The 15,020-nt window shown below is 39.2% G+C and overlaps 13 non-coding genes across 13 annotated transcripts; all 13 read right to left on the reverse strand.

The window, feature by feature from the left end:
• Positions 1–6,968: 6,968 nt before the first annotated feature.
• Positions 6,969–7,183, reverse strand: LOC140120173 (small nucleolar RNA U3). The gene has a single exon (XR_011853574.1). It is a non-coding gene; the product is annotated as a small nucleolar RNA U3 (small nucleolar RNA).
• A 406-nt stretch (positions 7,184–7,589) lies between these two features.
• On the reverse strand, positions 7,590–7,804 carry LOC140120152 (small nucleolar RNA U3). Its single transcript, XR_011853556.1, has one exon. It is a non-coding gene; the product is annotated as a small nucleolar RNA U3 (small nucleolar RNA).
• A 406-nt stretch (positions 7,805–8,210) lies between these two features.
• Positions 8,211–8,425, reverse strand: LOC140120296 (small nucleolar RNA U3). The gene has a single exon (XR_011853682.1). It is a non-coding gene; the product is annotated as a small nucleolar RNA U3 (small nucleolar RNA).
• Positions 8,426–8,831: 406 nt separating this feature from the next.
• Positions 8,832–9,046, reverse strand: LOC140120021 (small nucleolar RNA U3). Its single transcript, XR_011853453.1, has one exon. It is a non-coding gene; the product is annotated as a small nucleolar RNA U3 (small nucleolar RNA).
• A 406-nt stretch (positions 9,047–9,452) lies between these two features.
• On the reverse strand, positions 9,453–9,667 carry LOC140120281 (small nucleolar RNA U3). The gene has a single exon (XR_011853668.1). It is a non-coding gene; the product is annotated as a small nucleolar RNA U3 (small nucleolar RNA).
• Positions 9,668–10,073: 406 nt separating this feature from the next.
• LOC140120317 (small nucleolar RNA U3) lies at positions 10,074–10,288 on the reverse strand. Its single transcript, XR_011853703.1, has one exon. It is a non-coding gene; the product is annotated as a small nucleolar RNA U3 (small nucleolar RNA).
• A 406-nt stretch (positions 10,289–10,694) lies between these two features.
• On the reverse strand, positions 10,695–10,909 carry LOC140120010 (small nucleolar RNA U3). Its single transcript, XR_011853442.1, has one exon. It is a non-coding gene; the product is annotated as a small nucleolar RNA U3 (small nucleolar RNA).
• Positions 10,910–11,321: 412 nt separating this feature from the next.
• LOC140120284 (small nucleolar RNA U3) lies at positions 11,322–11,536 on the reverse strand. Its single transcript, XR_011853670.1, has one exon. It is a non-coding gene; the product is annotated as a small nucleolar RNA U3 (small nucleolar RNA).
• A 406-nt stretch (positions 11,537–11,942) lies between these two features.
• On the reverse strand, positions 11,943–12,157 carry LOC140120031 (small nucleolar RNA U3). Its single transcript, XR_011853461.1, has one exon. It is a non-coding gene; the product is annotated as a small nucleolar RNA U3 (small nucleolar RNA).
• Positions 12,158–12,563: 406 nt separating this feature from the next.
• LOC140120157 (small nucleolar RNA U3) lies at positions 12,564–12,778 on the reverse strand. Its single transcript, XR_011853560.1, has one exon. It is a non-coding gene; the product is annotated as a small nucleolar RNA U3 (small nucleolar RNA).
• A 406-nt stretch (positions 12,779–13,184) lies between these two features.
• On the reverse strand, positions 13,185–13,399 carry LOC140120261 (small nucleolar RNA U3). Its single transcript, XR_011853650.1, has one exon. It is a non-coding gene; the product is annotated as a small nucleolar RNA U3 (small nucleolar RNA).
• Positions 13,400–13,811: 412 nt separating this feature from the next.
• LOC140120155 (small nucleolar RNA U3) lies at positions 13,812–14,026 on the reverse strand. The gene has a single exon (XR_011853558.1). It is a non-coding gene; the product is annotated as a small nucleolar RNA U3 (small nucleolar RNA).
• Positions 14,027–14,432: 406 nt separating this feature from the next.
• On the reverse strand, positions 14,433–14,647 carry LOC140120055 (small nucleolar RNA U3). The gene has a single exon (XR_011853484.1). It is a non-coding gene; the product is annotated as a small nucleolar RNA U3 (small nucleolar RNA).
• Positions 14,648–15,020: the final 373 nt, after the last annotated feature.

Consider the following 15,020-nt stretch of genomic DNA (forward strand, 5'->3'; position numbering starts at 1 on the left):
CTGGCAGCTGAGACCTTCTGTGAGGTTGCATGATATGACTGCAACGGGTGAATGCAAATTGAAAATGCACCAATACATAGCAATGGCTGACACATGTGCACAAGAAACACCAGAATGTCCAGGACAGGATGCAGGCCAACCAGGTGCTCACAGTCTATATCCCAGGAGCTGACATGTAATGCTCCCTGTACTGCAAGTGATAGCAGGACATGCAGAAATCTGTGTACAACATGTGGTAACCGTGTAAATACTGTACAATATGCAGAGATCTCCAGCAGGAGAAAACAGGTTAAAAAACCATATAACATATAACACAGGAGGATGAGAGACCAGCGGCCTGGTATACAGCCTGGATATACTCACTGATACAATGTGCTGCCTCCATCCAGATGAACAAATGGTTAATACCAGGAGCAGCGCTGGGCTGAGGCCTATGCAGGAGGCGATCTAAGCGTCCCATGGTGAGGCACGCAGGGTGATGAACCACAAGGCCCAGCAGGGAGGAGATGCAGGAGCGATCTCATGTGTCAGTGATGTGTAGTAGATACTCAGCACAGTCTGTATTATTACCCCTGTAAGGGCAGGATAGCTGTACGGGCTCTTACCTGGGCTGCGGCCTATGCAGGAGGCGATCCAGGCGTCTGATGGTGAGGCACGCAGGGTGATGAACCACAAGGCCCAGCAGGTGGGAGATGCAGGAGCGATCTCATGTATCAGTGATGTGTAGTAGATACTCAACACAGTCTGTATTATTACCCCTGTAAGGGCAGGATAGCTGTACGGGCTCTTACCTGGGCTGCGGCCTATGCAGGAGGCGATCCAGGCGTCTGATGGTGAGGCACGCAGGGTGATGAACCACAAGGCCCAGCAGGTGGGAGATGCAGGAGCGATCTCATGTGCCCGGTACATGGTGGCCAATATACACCACAGCCTCAGCTATTACCCCTGTAAGGACAGGATAGCTGTACAGGTTCCTCCAGGCCAGAGACCAGCAGTGGTGTGTTATATAGCCTGAGCTGCTGCCTATGCAGGAGGGGATCCAGGCGTCTGATAGTGAGGCACGCAGGGTGATGAACCACACGGCCCAGCAGGTAGGAGATGCAGGAGCGATCTCATGTGCCGGGTACATGGTGGCGGATACACATCACAGCCTCAGCTATTACCCCTGTAAAGACAGGATAGCTGTACAGGCTCCTCCGGGACGAGGGACCGGGTGCAAGCGTATACAGCCCGGGCCGGTCCATCCAAGTGTTCTGTGTAAAGACACAGAGGACCTAGAAAACTTATTATCTAGATAGTTGTTGGTTGGTTGGTTGGTTGGTTGGTTGGTTTTTTTTTTTTCCTGTGTAGACACACAGGACCTGAACTCTTCTCTCATTCCTAAGAGAAAAAGAAATACAAGGGTTGTGTGTGTGCTCTGGCCTTATATAGGTGGAGTCAGCCAAGACACTAATTGTTTAATTGTCTACTACTGCTTGTTAACCTGTTCTCTTCTGAGTTGTACCTAGGGGATAAATCCCATATGTGTGCTGCCGAACGGACGAAAAAGAAGAGGCCATTTCATGATTTTTCAACGGAGTGGATCCTTTTTATTTTACAAAAATTGGAGTTTGGTTGTTTTCTGAAAAAATTTGCTTATAAGATTCTAGTGCATTTGAATTATAATCCTTAACTAAGATATTTGTTCAAAACCAGAATACAAATAAATGGCCAGTGTTTTGTGAATTATTTAGATATGTTAAGTATTTAAATTTGGTGCAAAATGTTATCAACAATGTTGAAGGCAACAGTAATATGATTTGTTATTCTGCCTGGAGATGTGGAAAGCATACTGTGTGCGGAGAATGTAGATGCAGAGCAGCAACCCATAATAATTAAAATACAGCAACAATAATGTACCCATGTTAAAATATTGAGCTGGTATAATAATTTACCTATGTTTGTTGACATCGGTGTTTACATTTTCCAGCGATGGCCATTGTTATAAGTGTATGACGACTATTCATCTGTTTTACCACATATGTCTTCCCTTATGAGGTGTGCATTTGGCCTATAATGCATAGCTGATTTTCTTTGTTTTTTTTTAAAGGATAAGCCTCAAGTTGTTAGAGTTTATCCAACACAAAGCTTTAGAGTTTTGTAAAAAAAATATTTTATGTACAAAAAATGAAAATGGTTACATTCACCATTCAAACACTTGATCTTTTTTTATAAAGCACAGAAAAAAGTAACATTTAATCATAATGACCCTGTCAAACCTAATCATATTGCCAAGCCACTGCACATTCTGTAGAACTAAAATACTTTGCAACATAGTTCCTTAAACACCAGCCAGATGCTACATTGCATACACAAGAGTCTTGTGTACTCTGCTGTATACATGGTGGCTCAGCTGCAGAAATGGCATGGGACACAATGCCTTTCCATGCAAAATTGTGGAGTGCACAGCAAGCTTTTACCACAGCGTCCACATTATTTAGGGCCAAACAAATGGCTGTACCCAAAATGCACCATTATATGTCAACTATACGTCTAGCCCGAGACAAACGAATATTATATATTCGTTTGACTGGAGTTAGCCCGTGCTGACAATATGTCCTCAGCAAATGTGGGGATATGGCAAAAGCTTCAACTCCTACAAAAAAAAAAAGTAGGGGATGTGTAGTGGCAGGCAATGGTGCAGCGGCATGGAGGTTATGATGTTGCTCCAACAACATTTTGCCCATGTCTGACTTCTCTAAGATGGGTGAATCATTTGTGCTCCCAAACACACCCACATCAATAGCCACAAAATGGATTGGCTATCCACAATAGCCAAAAGAACAATGGAAAAATTTCTTATAATTATAAAATTGAGAACCGGAATGTGGTTGCTGGATGACCCGGACATGTTTGCCATCAATGGCAATTGGGAATTGTAATTGGGAAAATCTGCCTCTTTGTCAATGGCAGCAATCTCCAGCCACTGCCTTTGTGTGGGAACGGGCAAAACGAGAGGTTGCAGCACCATCCATAAATTTTTCGAGATATCTTGCACAATCTTACAGATGGTGCTTCCCCAAAAGAAAGTGAGGTGTAATGTTGAATACTTGTCACCTGAAGCAAGAAATCTAAAATGTAAAAAAAAATTTAAAAAAATTTAAAAACAACATAAATAATGTGTAAATAAATGAAAGCAACAAAATATTTTATTAAAAAAACCTATACAAATGAGCTGGATGAACTATTGGCTCAATAGTTGTTAATGGAGCATTGCGTCCCTCTGGATCTTATGCATACAGACCAACATATATTTTGCAAACCCTTCAAAACTCAAAAAAAAATTAATATAAATGCACAAAAATACTACAGTATTTGGACCAACACAATCTATGAAAACACAACAATTATGGTAAAAACAACCCAGACACCAACAAAAATCAACAAAAAAAGGGCAACAATAAGAAAATACCTTAAAGTAACAAGTAAGCGCTCTTCAGCCGAAACACTTTGCCGCATTATGGTACAAGTGTACATAATGTGTGGTTCCCCCAGCGAAAGCAAGTTATCAAACTGCTCTATGGATAGCCGAGAAAACTCCATGAATTTTGATGGATACCTTTAAGACACAAACAAACAAACCTAAATGAAACATGTAAAAATAATAGCAGACAACAAAAAACATAAAAAAATTACCGTCTGAGCTCCAAATAAAAAACAGTGAAATGGCCATGCACATCATGGTTTCGAATATGGGGATGAATCCACATTCTGCCTTGATTTGGCCGACATTTCTTAAGTATAAGAAGAAAGATCTGTTAGAACAACTATAAAAATATACAATCAAATGCAAAATTAAATAAATTATAAAATAAGATATACCTTGCATCACCTTGAGCGACGTCAGTAAGAAATAGAAAGCAAAATGGCAATTGAAGCTGCCAAAACAGATTTTGAAACAGGCATAGTTCGAACAAAAGTATTACACTCACCGGCCACTTTATTAGGTACACCATGCTAGTAACGGGTTGGATCCCCTTTTGCCTTCAGAACTGCCTCAATTCTTCGTGGCATAGATTCAACAAGGTGCTGGAAGCATTCCTCAGAGATTTTGGTCCATATTGACATGATGGCATCACACAGTTTCCGCAGATTTGTCGGCTGCACATCCATGATGCAAATCTCCCGTTCCACCTCATCCCAAAGATGCTCTATTGGATTGAGATCTGGTGACTGTGGAGGCCATTTGAGTACAGTGAACTCATTGTCATGTTCAAGAAACCAGTCTGAGATGATTCCAGCTTTATGACATGGCGCATTATCTTACTGAAAGTAGCCATCAGATGGAGGGTACATTGTAGTCATAAAGGGATGGACATGGTCAGCAACAATACTCAGGTAGGCTGTGGCATTGCAACGATGCTCAATTGGTACCAAGGGGCCCAAAGAGTGCCAAGAAAATATTCCCCACACCATGACACCACCACCACCATCCTGAACCGTTGATACAAGGCAGGATGGATCCATGCTTTCATGTTGTTGATGCCAAATTCTGACCCTACCATCCGAATGTTGCAGCAGAAATCGAGACTCATCAGACCAGGCAACGTTTTTCCAATCTTATACTGTCCAATTTCGATGAGCTTGTGCAAATTGTAGCCTCAGTTTCCTGTTCTTAGCTGAAAGGAGTGGCACCCGGTGTGGTCTTCTGCTGCTGTAGCCCATCTGCCTCAAAGTTCGACGTACTGTGCGTTCCGAGATGCTCTTCTGCCTACCTTTATTGTAACGGGTGGCGATTTGAGTCACTGGGTGGCAATTTGAGTCACTGTTGCCTTTCTCAACAAGGCATTTCCACCCACAGAACTGCCGCTCACTGGATGTTTTTTCTTTTTCGGACCATTCTCTGTAAACCCTAGAGATGGTTGTGCGTGAAAATCCCAGTAGATCAGCAGTTTTTGAAATACTCAGACCAGCCCTTCTGGCACCAACAACCATGCCACGTTCATAAGCACTTAAATCACCTTTTTTCCCCATACTGATGCTCGGTTTGAACTGCAGGAGATTGTCTTGACCATGTCTACATGCCTAAATGCACTGAGTTGCCGCCATGTGATTGGCTGATTAAGTGTTAAGAAATTAAGTGTTAACGAGCAGTTGGACAGGTGTACCTAATAAAGTGGCCGGTGATTGTATATAAATTTCAAAATTCCAAACTCGCCAAAAACACAGTAGATAATACAGTATGATGTTGCCCTATCTTTTTGGAACAAAGCCAAATTCTTTTATGATTTTTTTGGATTTGAAAAGCAATTGATTTCAGCTGATTGGGATTAGAAAACACATTTGAAAAATGGTCTTTGGATGCGTCCAAAACGCATGCGCTTTCAATGCGTAAAAAATGCAACGCACCGTGTGAATGCGCCCTCGGCGTTTTGCTGCATCTGAATGAAACTAGTGGTCTAGTTTCCACTGTGTTCTGTAACTAGGGATCCATCGCCAGTAGGAGCCAATTATGTTTGTTTAGGGACTCTACCCAAAAGTAATTGCAAACCTCTTTTCCTGCATGTCTTTATCCATTGGTGGTGTAATTATTCTATATCTATGTAACAAGTCAGATCGTTTCACTTTCATTACCTTAGAATGGGATTTTTTAATATGTGTAGAGGATAAACTCTAGCTCTCAAATAGGTCTCCAAATAGTCCGCTTGAGAGTGGAAGGTGTCCTCCTCACTATTTATTCTTCGCAATCGCAACATCTAACTGTAAGGAATACCATCTTTTGTGTGTGAAGGATGAAAGTTTTTATAATGTAAGATCGAGTTGGTAGCTGTCCGTTTTCTATATCCCTCAGTTGACAACCCTTCTTTCCCAATGACCACAATGACATCTGGAAATTCCAAGGATTCTTTACTAAATTTAGATGTAAATTTCATATTCATATTATTTCTTTTCAGGTATGTGACAAAGTTATAAAATTCTAGTTCTGAATCATCTCATACTAGGAAAACATCGCCCACATACCTAAAAAAAGATTTGATGGATCTAATGTATGGGTTGTCAACTGTAAATACATATCTCTTTTCAAAAAACGCTAAAAAGATATTAGCAAAGATTTCTTGCTATCAACTTTAGCAACAAAAAAGTATTGAAATTTGGGGTATACAGATTCCCCAAAACGGACACCCAGGACTTTGAGCAAAAATCACTCTACCAGCTATGTGGATTTGACACAGATTTCTTGCTATCAGCTTTAGCAGCAAAAAAGTATTGAAATATGGGGTATATAGATCCCCCAAAACAGAAACCCTGGACTCCATCGGCTTCTAAGTACAAGCAGCTAGACGCTAGAGACAGTGTCAAACGACTGAATTGGAAATCAAGTGTGTTCCTTTCCTCTTCCTGTTCTCTGCCCCATGTAACATGTTGTACTTGCAACCATTTGCTAATAAAGAGGGGAAAAAAACATTCAATACCACGAATCACCGCAAACTTTGGATTCACGCCAAATTTACGTTTTCTGGAAATTTGGCGAGCCCACTACAGGCCACCCATGCATGCCCCTTCATGCTTCTTCACACCTCACTGGCGTTAAGGTGGCGGATTAGGGCAAATAATCACAAGTTCTACCAATAAACTAGCATTTGCGATTATTTCAGAGCCTCTGAGCCGCTGACGTGGCGCAGAGGTACTGATAAATCTGCCCCCATATGTTTTGAAATTTATTTTAATGGAATTCTTAGTCTATGTAACTGAGAATGGCTAAAACCAGTTTCTCAGCGGTATAGAAATCCCAATTTGATTGTTGATTTTCAGTTCTGATTTCAAACATGCTTCTGTTATGTACACTAAGAATGGATCAAAAGTTTTTACATGAAAAACACATTTTAGGTTGTTACTGTTAGACAGACCAAGAAAGCTTCTGGGTGCATAAAGTCTAAAGTACCAATAACTATTTTTTTGTGCTTTAAACTGCTTTTCACATAGAAATGTCCACTCTGAATAAGCTTTCCTCCGCTGCTTCTTTTGGAAAAAGAAGAGCACAGTCATCAAAAGCAGGCAACCACTGCCTAAAACAGAGCTGCCAACTGCCTTCATGCTCAGAAGAAAGCCCAAAAACTCATCATCGTGGAAGGTGGGTTTGGACACTTTCAAGCACATTCATCTCTCAAACAACTGTAGAAATGATCCCTGAAAGTATAATCCTGAATGTTGAAATTTGCCGCTTTTGCCAACCGTTTCTTTCTCGGCTTTCAACTTATGGCTACCTCAGTCTCCAAGATTCACAGTTTCGACATAAAACGTATGAATCGGGAGCCAATGGAAACATTATGTTTTGACATTTATTTTAATAGATTTCGTAGTCTATGTAACTGAGAATGGCTAAAACTAGTTTCTCGGAGGTATAGAAATGCCAATTTAATTGTTGATTTTCAGTTCTGATTTCAAACATGCTTCTGTTATGTACACTAAGAATGGATCAAAAGTTTTTACATGAAAAACACATTTTAGGTTGTTACTGTTAGACAGACCAAGAAAGCTTCTGGGTGCATAAAGTCTAAAGTACCAATAGCTATTTTTTTGTGCTTTAAACTGCTTTTCACATAGAAATGTCCACTCTGAATAAGCTTTCCTCCGCTGCTTCTTTTGGAAAAAGAAGAGCACAGTCATCAAAAGCAGGCAACCACTGCCTAAAACAGAGCTGCCAACTGCCTTCATGCTCAGAAGAAAGCCCCAAAACTCATCATCGTGGAAGTTGGGTTTGGACACTTTCAAGCACATTCATCTCTCAAACAACTGTAGAAATGATCCCTGAAAGTATAATCCTGAATGTTGAAATTTGCCGCTTTTGCCAACCGTTTCTTTCTCGGCTTTCAACTTATGGCTACCTCAGTCTCCAAGATTCCCAGTTTCGACATAAAACGTATGAATCGGGAGCCAATGGAAACATTATGTTTTGACATTTATTTTAATAGATTTCGTAGTCTATGAAACTGAGAATGGCTAAAACTAGTTTCTCGGAGGTATAGAAATGCCAATTTAATTGTTGATTTTCAGTTCTGATTTCAAACATGCTTCTGTTATGTACACTAAGAATGGATCAAAAGTTTTTACATGAAAAACACATTTTAGGTTGTTACTGTTAGACAGACCAAGAAAGCTTCTGGGTGCATAAAGTCTAAAGTACCAATAACTATTTTTTTGTGCTTTAAACTGCTTTTCACATAGAAATGTCCACTCTGAATAAGCTTTCCTCCGCTGCTTCTATTGGAAATAGAAGAGCACAGTCATCAAAAGCAGGCAACCACTGCCTAAAACAGAGCTGCCAACTGCCTTCATGCTCAGAAGAAAGCCCAAAAACTCATCATCGTGGAAGGTGGGTTTAGACACTTTCAAGCACATTCATCTCTCAAACAACTGTAGAAATGATCCCTGAAAGTATAATCCTGAATGTTGAAATTTGCCGCTTTTGCCAACCGTTTCTTTCTCGGCTTTCAACTTATGGCTACCTCAGTCTCCAAGATTCCCAGTTTCGACATAAAACGTATGAATCGGGAGCCAATGGAAACATTATGTTTTGACATTTATTTTAATAGATTTCGTAGTCTATGTAACTGAGAATGGCTAAAACTAGTTTCTCGGAGGTATAGAAATGCCAATTTAATTGTTGATTTTCAGTTCTGATTTCAAACATGCTTCTGTTATGTACACTAAGAATGGATCAAAAGTTTTTACATGAAAAACACATTTTAGGTTGTTACTGTTAGACAGACCAAGAAAGCTTCTGGGTGCATAAAGTCTAAAGTACCAATAGCTATTTTTTTGTGCTTTAAACTGCTTTTCACATAGAAATGTCCACTCTGAATAAGCTTTCCTCCGCTGCTTCTTTTGGAAAAAGAAGAGCAAAGTCATCAAAAGCAGGCAACCACTGCCTAAAACAGAGCTGCCAACTGCCTTCATGCTCAGAAGAAAGCCCAAAAACTCATCATCGTGGAAGGTGGGTTTGGACACTTTCAAGCACATTCATCTCTCAAACAACTGTAGAAATGATCCCTGAAAGTATAATCCTGAATGTTGAAATTTGCCGCTTTTGCCAACCGTTTCTTTCTCGGCTTTCAACTTATGGCTACCTCAGTCTCCAAGATTCCCAGTTTCGACATAAAACGTATGAATCGGGAGCCAATGGAAACATTATGTTTTGACATTTATTTTAATAGATTTCGTAGTCTATGAAACTGAGAATGGCTAAAACTAGTTTCTCGGAGGTATAGAAATGCCAATTTAATTGTTGATTTTCAGTTCTGATTTCAAACATGCTTCTGTTATGTACACTAAGAATGGATCAAAAGTTTTTACATGAAAAACACATTTTAGGTTGTTACTGTTAGACAGACCAAGAAAGCTTCTGGGTGCATAAAGTCTAAAGTACCAATAGCTATTTTTTTGTGCTTTAAACTGCTTTTCACATAGAAATGTCCACTCTGAATAAGCTTTCCTCCGCTGCTTCTTTTGGAAAAAGAAGAGCACAGTCATCAAAAGCAGGCAACCACTGCCTAAAACAGAGCTGCCAACTGCCTTCATGCTCAGAAGAAAGCCCAAAAACTCATCATCGTGGAAGGTGGGTTTAGACACTTTCAAGCACATTCATCTCTCAAACAACTGTAGAAATGATCCCTGAAAGTATAATCCTGAATGTTGAAATTTGCCGCTTTTGCCAACCGTTTCTTTCTCGGCTTTCAACTTATGGCTACCTCAGTCTCCAAGATTCCCAGTTTCGACATAAAACGTATGAATCGGGAGCCAATGGAAACATTATGTTTTGACATTTATTTTAATAGATTTCGTAGTCTATGTAACTGAGAATGGCTAAAACTAGTTTCTCGGAGGTATAGAAATGCCAATTTAATTGTTGATTTTCAGTTCTGATTTCAAACATGCTTCTGTTATGTACACTAAGAATGGATCAAAAGTTTTTACATGAAAAACACATTTTAGGTTGTTACTGTTAGACAGACCAAGAAAGCTTCTGGGTGCATAAAGTCTAAAGTACCAATAGCTATTTTTTTGTGCTTTAAACTGCTTTTCACATAGAAATGTCCACTCTGAATAAGCTTTCCTCCGCTGCTTCTTTTGGAAAAAGAAGAGCACAGTCATCAAAAGCAGGCAACCACTGCCTAAAACAGAGCTGCCAACTGCCTTCATGCTCAGAAGAGAGCCCAAAAACTCATCATCGTGGAAGGTGGGTTTGGACACTTTCAAGCACATTCATCTCTCAAACAACTGTAGAAATGATCCCTGAAAGTATAATCCTGAATGTTGAAATTTGCCGCTTTTACCAACCGTTTCTTTCTCGGCTTTCAACTTATGGCTACCTCAGTCTCCAAGATTCCCAGTTTCGACATAAAACGTATGAATCGGGAGCCAATGGAAACATTATGTTTTGACATTTATTTTAATAGATTTCGTAGTCTATGTAACTGAGAATGGCTAAAACTAGTTTCTCGGAGGTATAGAAATGCCAATTTAATTGTTGATTTTCAGTTCTGATTTCAAACATGCTTCTGTTATGTACACTAAGAATGGATCAAAAGTTTTTACATGAAAAACACATTTTAGGTTGTTACTGTTAGACAGACCAAGAAAGCTTCTGGGTGCATAAAGTCTAAAGTACCAATAACTATTTTCTTGTGCTTTAAACTGCTTTTCACATAGAAATGTCCACTCTGAATAAGCTTTCCTCCGCTGCTTCTTTTGGAAAAAGAAAAGCACAGTCATCAAAAGCAGGCAACCACTGCCTAAAACAGAGCTGCCAACTGCCTTCATGCTCAGACGAAAGCCCAAAGACTCATCATCGTGGAAGGTGGGTTTGGACACTTTCAAGCACATTCATCTCTCAAACAACTGTAGAAATGATCCCTGAAAGTATAATCCTGAATGTTGAAATTTGCCGCTTTTGCCAACCGTTTCTTTCTCGGCTTTCAACTTATGGCTACCTCAGTCTCCAAGATTCCCAGTTTAAGTTTCGACATAAAACTTATGAATCGGGAGCCAATGGAAACATTATGTTTTGACATTTATTTTAATAGATTTCGTAGTCTATGTAACTGAGAATGGCTAAAACTAGTTTCTCGTAGGTATAGAAATGCCAATTTAATTGTTGATTTTCAGTTCTGATTTCAAACATGCTTCTGTTATGTACACTAAGAATGGATCAAAAGTTTTTACATGAAAAACACATTTTAGGTTGTTACTGTTAGACAGACCAAGAAAGCTTCTGGGTGCATAAAGTCTAAAGTACCAATAGCTATTTTTTTGTGCTTTAAACTGCTTTTCACATAGAAATGTCCACTCTGAATAAGCTTTCCTCCGCTGCTTCTTTTGGAAAAAGAAGAGCACAGTCATCAAAAGCAGGCAACCACTGCCTAAAACAGAGCTGCCAACTGCCTTCATGCTCAGAAGAAAGCCCAAAAACTCATCATCGTGGAAGGTAAGTTTGGACACTTTCAAGCACATTCATCTCTCAAACAACTGTAGAAATGATCCCTGAAAGTATAATCCTGAATGTTGAAATTTGCCGCTTTTGCCAACCGTTTCTTTCTCGGCTTTCAACTTATGGCTACCTCAGTCTCCAAGATTCCCAGTTTCGACATAAAACGTATGAATCGAGAGCCAATGGAAACATTATGTTTTGACATTTATTTTAATAGATTTCGTAGTCTATGTAACTGAGAATGGCTAAAACTAGTTTCTCGGAGGTATAGAAATGCCAATTTAATTGTTGATTTTCAGTTCTGATTTCAAACATGCTTCTGTTATGTACACTAAGAATGGATCAAAAGTTTTTACATGAAAAACACATTTTAGGTTGTTACTGTTAGACAGACCAAGAAAGCTTCTGGGTGCATAAAGTCTAAAGTACCAATAGCTACTTTTTTGTGCTTTAAACTGCTTTTCACATAGAAATGTCCACTCTGAATAAGCATTCCTCCGCTGCTTCTTTTGGAAAAAGAAGAGCACAGTCATCAAAAGCAGGCAACCACTGCCTAAAACAGAGCTGCCAACTGCCTTCATGCTCAGACGAAAGCCCAAAAACTTATCATCGTGGAAGGTGGGTTTGGACACTTTCAAGCACATTCATCTCTCAAACAACTGTAGAAATGATCCCTGAAAGTATAATCCTGAATGTTGAAATTTGCCGCTTTTGCCAACCGTTTCTTTCTCGGCTTTCAACTTATGGCTACCTCAGTCTCCAAGATTCCCAGTTTCGACATAAAACGTATGAATCGGGAGCCAATGGAAACATTTTGTTTTGACATTTATTTTAATAGATTTCGTAGTCTATGTAACTGAGAATGGCTAAAACTCGTTTCTCGGAGGTATAGAAATGCCAATTTAATTGTTGATTTTCAGTTCTGATTTCAAACATGCTTCTGTTATGTACACTAAGAATGGATCAAAAGTTTTTACATGAAAAACACATTTTAGGTTGTTACTGTTAGACAGACCAAGAAAGCTTCTGGGTGCATAAAGTCTAAAGTACCAATAGCTACTTTTTTGTGCTTTAAACTGCTTTTCACATAGAAATGTCCACTCTGAATAAGCTTTCCTCCACTGCTTCTTTTGGAAAAAGAAGAGCACAGTCATCAAAAGCAGGCAACCACTGCCTAAAACAGAGCTGCCAACTGCCTTCATGCTCAGAAGAAAGCCCAAAAACTCATCATCGTGGAAGGTGGGTTTGGACACTTTCAAGCACATTCATCTCTCAAACAACTGTAGAAATGATCCCTGAAAGTATAATCCTGAATGTTGAAATTTGCCGCTTTTGCCAACCGTTTCTTTCTCGGCTTTCAACTTATGGCTACCTCAGTCTCCAAGATTCCCAGTTTCGACATAAAACGTATGAATCGGGAGCCAATGGAAACATTATGTTTTGACATTTATTTTAATAGATTTCGTAGTCTATGTAACTGAGAATGGCTAAAACTAGTTTCTCTGAGGTATAGAAATGCCAATTTAATTGTTGATTTTCAGTTCTGATTTCAAACATGCTTCTGTTATGTACACTAAGAATGGATCAAAAGTTTTTACATGAAAAACACATTTTAGGTTGTTACTGTTAGACAGACCAAGAAAGCTTCTGGGTGCATAAAGTCTAAAGTACCAATAGCTACTTTTTTGTGCTTTAAACTGCTTTTCACATAGAAATGTCCACTCTGAATAAGCTTTCCTCCGCTGCTTCTTTTGGAAAAAGAAGAGCACAGTCATCAAAAGCAGGCAACCACTGCCTAAAACAGAACTGCCAACTGCCTTCATGCTCAGAAGAAAGCCCAAAAACTCATCATCGTGGAAGGTGGGTTTGGACACTTTCAAGCACATTCATCTCTCAAACAACTGTAGAAATGATCCCTGAAAGTATAATCCTGAATGTTGAAATTTGCCGCTTTTGCCAACCGTTTCTTTCTCGGCTTTCAACTTATGGCTATCTCAGTCTCCAAGATTCCCAGTTTAAGTTTCGACATAAAACTTATGAATCGGGAGCCAATGGAAACATTATGTTTTGACATTTATTTTAATAGATTTCGTAGTCTATGTAACTGAGAATGGCTAAAACTAGTTTCTCGTAGGTATAGAAATGCCAATTTAATTGTTGATTTTCAGTTCTGATTTCAAACATGCTTCTGTTATGTACACTAAGAATGGATCAAAAGTTTTTACATGAAAAACACATTTTAGGTTGTTACTGTTAGACAGACCAAGAAAGCTTCTGGGTGCATAAAGTCTAAAGTACCAATAGCTACTTTTTTGTGCTTTAAACTGCTTTTCACAAAGAAATGTCCACTCTGAATAAGCTTTCCTCCGCTGCTTCTCTTGGAAAAAGAAGAGCACAGTCATCAAAAGCAGGCAACCACTGCCTAAAACAGAGCTGCCAACTGCCTTCATGCTCAGAAGAAAGCTCAAAAACTCATCATCGTGGAAGGTGGGTTTGGACACTTTCAAGCACATTCATCTCTCAAACAACTGTAGAAATGATCCCTGAAAGTATAATCCTGAATGTTGAAATTTGCCGCTTTTGCCAACCGTTTCTTTCTCGGCTTTCAACTTATGGCAACCTCAGTCTCCAAGATTCCCAGTTTCGACATAAAACGTATGAATCGGGAGCCAATGGAAACATTATGTTTTGACATTTATTTTAATAGATTTCGTAGTCTATGTAACTGAGAATGGCTAAAACTAGTTTCTCGTAGGTATAGAAATGCCAATTTAATTGTTGATTTTCAGTTCTGATTTCAAACATGCTTCTGTTATGTACACTAAGAATGGATCAAAAGTTTTTACATGAAAAACACATTTTAGGTTGTTACTGTTAGACAGATTAAGAAAGCTTCTGGGTGCATAAAGTCTAAAGTACCAATAGCTATTTTTTTGTGCTTTAAACTGCTTTTCACATAGAAATGTCCACTCTGAATAAGCATTCCTCCGCTGCTTATTTTGGAAAAAGAAGAGCACAGTCATCAAAAGCAGGCAACCACTGCCTAAAACAGAGCTGCCAACTGCCTTCATGCTCAGACGAAAGCCCAAAAACTTATCATCGTGGAAGGTGGGTTTGGACACTTTCAAGCACATTCATCTCTCAAACAACTGTAGAAATGATCCCTGAAAGTATAATCCTGAATGTTGAAATTTGCCGCTTTTGCCAACCGTTTCTTTCTCGGCTTTCAACTTATGGCTACCTCAGTCTCCAAGATTCCCAGTTTCGACATAAAACGTATGAATCGGGAGCCAATGGAAACATTTTGTTTTGACATTTATTTTAATAGATTTCGTAGTCTATGTAACTGAGAATGGCTAAAACTCGTTTCTCGGAGGTATAGAAATGCCAATTTAATTGTTGATTTTCAGTTCTGATTTCAAACATGCTTCTGTTATGTACACTAAGAATGGATCAAAAGTTTTTACATGAAAAACACATTTTAGGTTGTTACTGTTAGACAGACCAAGAAAGCTTCTGGGTGCATAAAGTCTAAAGTACCAATAGCTACTTT

The sequence above is a fragment of the Engystomops pustulosus genome, chromosome 2 (assembly GCF_040894005.1).
Source record: "Engystomops pustulosus chromosome 2, aEngPut4.maternal, whole genome shotgun sequence".
In the NCBI taxonomy this organism is placed as follows: domain Eukaryota; kingdom Metazoa; phylum Chordata; class Amphibia; order Anura; family Leptodactylidae; genus Engystomops; species Engystomops pustulosus.